This window comes from Bactrocera dorsalis, chromosome 3, assembly GCF_023373825.1.
Source record: "Bactrocera dorsalis isolate Fly_Bdor chromosome 3, ASM2337382v1, whole genome shotgun sequence".
NCBI lineage: Eukaryota > Metazoa > Arthropoda > Insecta > Diptera > Tephritidae > Bactrocera > Bactrocera dorsalis.
In genome coordinates this window covers 48723324-48727125 of record NC_064305.1, presented here as the reverse complement: position 1 = coordinate 48727125, position 3802 = coordinate 48723324, and positions in this window count along the sequence as shown.

The following is a 3802-nucleotide window of genomic DNA, read 5'->3' as shown; positions in this document are numbered from 1 at the left end:
AAAAAACATTGTAGATAACCAAACATTAAATGGAACATATTTAATAACATTTGAAAATTATACTATAATAAATAATCAATATTATGAAAACATTGAAGTAAAAATTTGGAATTATTTTAAAAATAACCACATTAATAATTTTGAAATATTAGAATATTTTGAAACAACCAATAAAATGTTAAAATTAGACAATATAAATATTTTAGCAGAACGGAACAAGAACATAATAGTAAATTCATATTTTTGGTATATAATTTTAATCTTGGGAATAATTTTCATAACTTACTTCATACTAAAATTAAAAAAATCTCGCGCAATTCCCAAACCAATCGAAAATGCGCAATTTCAAGAAATCACTTACAATGCTCTTTTAAATCAAATATCTAAATCAACTCAAAATAATAGTGAATCGGGGACGATTCATTTTAGGAAGGGGGGAGTTAACGATAGCCTCCGCATAGAAACCTTAGCATAACTGTAAACAAAATTGAATCTTTGCACTCTGCAATTACACTGCCTCATAAACTAGAAACATAATTCACTTTTCTGATTATTTAAGAATTCGATATGCTTTTTCCGTTCTGAATCCAATAATCCATTATTATCAAAACAATATCGCTCGCCCTCACAAGAAGGCATAACAATAACAATCGTAAAGAAATCAGAACGCGTAACGTTCTGCTGGAATTTGCTGTCACAGCTAAAAATGTAATTAACTCTTTGTTCTGGATTCAATCAAGCTGATGCTTACACTTCAGCTTTAACTTTAAGTAAATAAAACCAAAATGTATATATATTAGTATTTCAGAAATAAAGATTTGATTTGTATCTTACAATCCAAAGTAACCACAAGCGTTTTTATTTAATCCGCGCGTTCGCGGATGTAAAATATATATTTTTTTTTAAATTCCCTCGTTACGGGAATTAATTTGTATGTATAATTATTATTATTTTTTGTTTTCCATGTAGTATGTATGTTTAACTTATGCTTTCTCACTTAGCCTTTTTTATATGTATTTTTTGCCACTGTGTTTAACACTTTTCACATCACTTCTTCTCTTTATTATCACTTTAGTTTTGTGTTTTATGTTTTATAATTATTTTTCCTTTTTTGTGTTTCAGGTATCACTGCACTTGATCACTTTTAGTATATATACCAATTATATGTATGTATGTGTACTTTTCTTTTGGTATCTTTTTTATTTCTTTAAATGATATGTACTTGTACTCGTATATTTGTTTTAGGTGTTGTTTTTTCTTTTTTATGTTTAATTTATTTCCACTTCACTTTCACGAAGGGCCGAAAACGAACGAATTGACAGGCAATTAGCACGAAATTAGTTTATTAAACGAAAACGAAAGTCAAAATTAATATATTCTAAGCTCACGCACTTAGTCCCTGCTCGGGCGCCATGAAAAATTCTCAAGCGTTTTTGAGAAGCGATAATAAAAACTTGGGATTGCGCGAATAAAATAAAGCCTAATTGCCTGCCGAAAATAAATTGCGAAAATGAAAACACGTCCGGTCGATTTCACGTTTTTTAATACAATAATTCATTTGTTCCGTTCTTGGAATTGCTTAGCCTAAATCTTAAACTAACGGCTTAAGCTAGTGGTAATGTAAATACAAGGGGTAAGTAATTATCTTTCGTTAAGTATTGTAGTAGATGAATTAAGGTAAGTAATAAATGAAGGTAATATAAATGTATTATTAAGGTAAGTATGCTATTTTGTACAATTCAATATTTATAATTTCAATTTCATTTTTCATTATAATAATTTAATATTTCATTTTCTTATATTTAGTTTTAGAGTTACAAAGATGTCGCTTGGCGCAACATCTGGTATATCCAAAATGGCATGGTAATTTTATTGACTGGTGATTTCCGTCAAACCCTCCCAGTGACTCAGAGGGGGACATCAGCGGATGAAATTCAAGCGTGCATTAAATCATCACGCTTATGGTCGACAGTTGAAAAACTCCGCCTGAAAACTAATATGAGAGTGCTTCTTCAAAATGACGTGGATTCAGGACTTTACGCAGAAATGTTGTTGAAAATTGGTGATGGTTGTTTAGCTGTTGACGTTGAAGGCTATATATTACTGTCAAGAGAATTTTGTAATTTAGTAGAAAGTGATGTGGATTTCATTGCTAATGTTTTTCCGGAATTGCAACAAAATTTGTGTAGTGATCAGTGGTTGTGTGCAAGAGCAATATTAGCACCAAGAAATGAAATTGTTAATAGGATCAGAACTGATATTTTAAACGAGGGTCAAGGAAAAATGAAGGAATATTTGTCAATGGAAACAATTATAGATACGGAACTAAGTACTTCATATCCTGTGGAGTTTTTAAATTCACTTGAACTATAGGGTGTACCGTCACATAAACTTCAATTGATACTAAATATACCAGTAATGCTTATGCGAAATCTAGATGCTCCTCTGCTATGTAATGGAACAAAGCTTCGGATAACAAAATTGGGACAGAACATACTTGGTGCTACTATTTTAACAGGTGTCGGTAAGGGAAATATTGTTATAATACTTCGGATACCAATTATTCCCAGTGACTTTCCATTCAAATTTAAAAGGGTTCAGTTTCCCGTCAAGCTTAGCTTTGCTGTTACTATAAACAAGGCACGAGGACAAACATTACTGGTAGCAGGAGTGCATTTAGAAAATCCATGCTTCTCTCATGGTCAACTTTATGTAGCCTGTTCACGTGTATCTAATGCCCAGAATTCACACATATTTGCACCCGACGGGAAAACTTATAACATGGTCTATAAAAATATCCTAGATTAATACTTTGTATTTTATTTTTTTAAATTGTTAGAATTCAGAATTATTTATTTTTGTTACGGTGAAATATATTTTAAGATTAGTTGTTGCATTTCAATACGCATATTTTAAGGTGTTGAATCTTCATTATCTGTAGGAATTTTTAAAAATTGTTAATCTCAGCCCAGCCAAGCAATAAAATTTAGTTATCATTTTGACTCATTTCTATTACTATACCCTTACCCTTTATCTCTCATACTTATTTAATGGCTCTACTGCGGGCGAAGCCGCGGGTAAAAAGTTAGTTCATTAATATTGTGACTTGTTTGTCGACTAATATTCTTTCGTTCTCGTAACGAGCTTCTAGAGCTTCCCAAGCATATATGAAGTTTTCGTCATTAAGAACGAACTGTTTGACTATGACCCCTGCTTGACCCTACACGGCTATAGACATGTCCCGGAAACACGGCCATTGTTCATAACCACCATGAAAAATTTCAGTGTCACATGCGGGCACCTTGAGGTGGATGCCTGAACTCGCCTCTTGGCTTTGAACTTGTGGCTGTTCTACTCTCAGTTGTGGAGTAGGTGTAATTGCTTTAATTAATTTCAATTGATCGGAGATCATAGCTTTCGTCTCTTCGTACTGGTCTAAGCAGTTTTCATATTTGGAGTATGCTGAAGATTTGAAAGTTTCAGGTAGATCTGATTCGTCAGATTCTACAATTGCGTTATACGCAGCTTGGAGACGTGTCCAGAAATTGCCCAGATTTTCTTTTTTGATTTCTAATACCGATTCAGAATTGTCCTGAATTGGTGAAGATGAAAATATCGAATTAGACTGCCATTCTCAGCAATAAACTTAGTATATGAAATATCTTTCAGCTTTTTTTGCTTTGAAGCACCTGGCTTTGAGCGTGTAGCATCAGCAGCTGTACATCTTCTGAAATCATTTTTGGAACTTTTAGTGACTGTTTTGCTTTAGATTCTTTTGAATCTGAGTTTATTTAGAAAATGT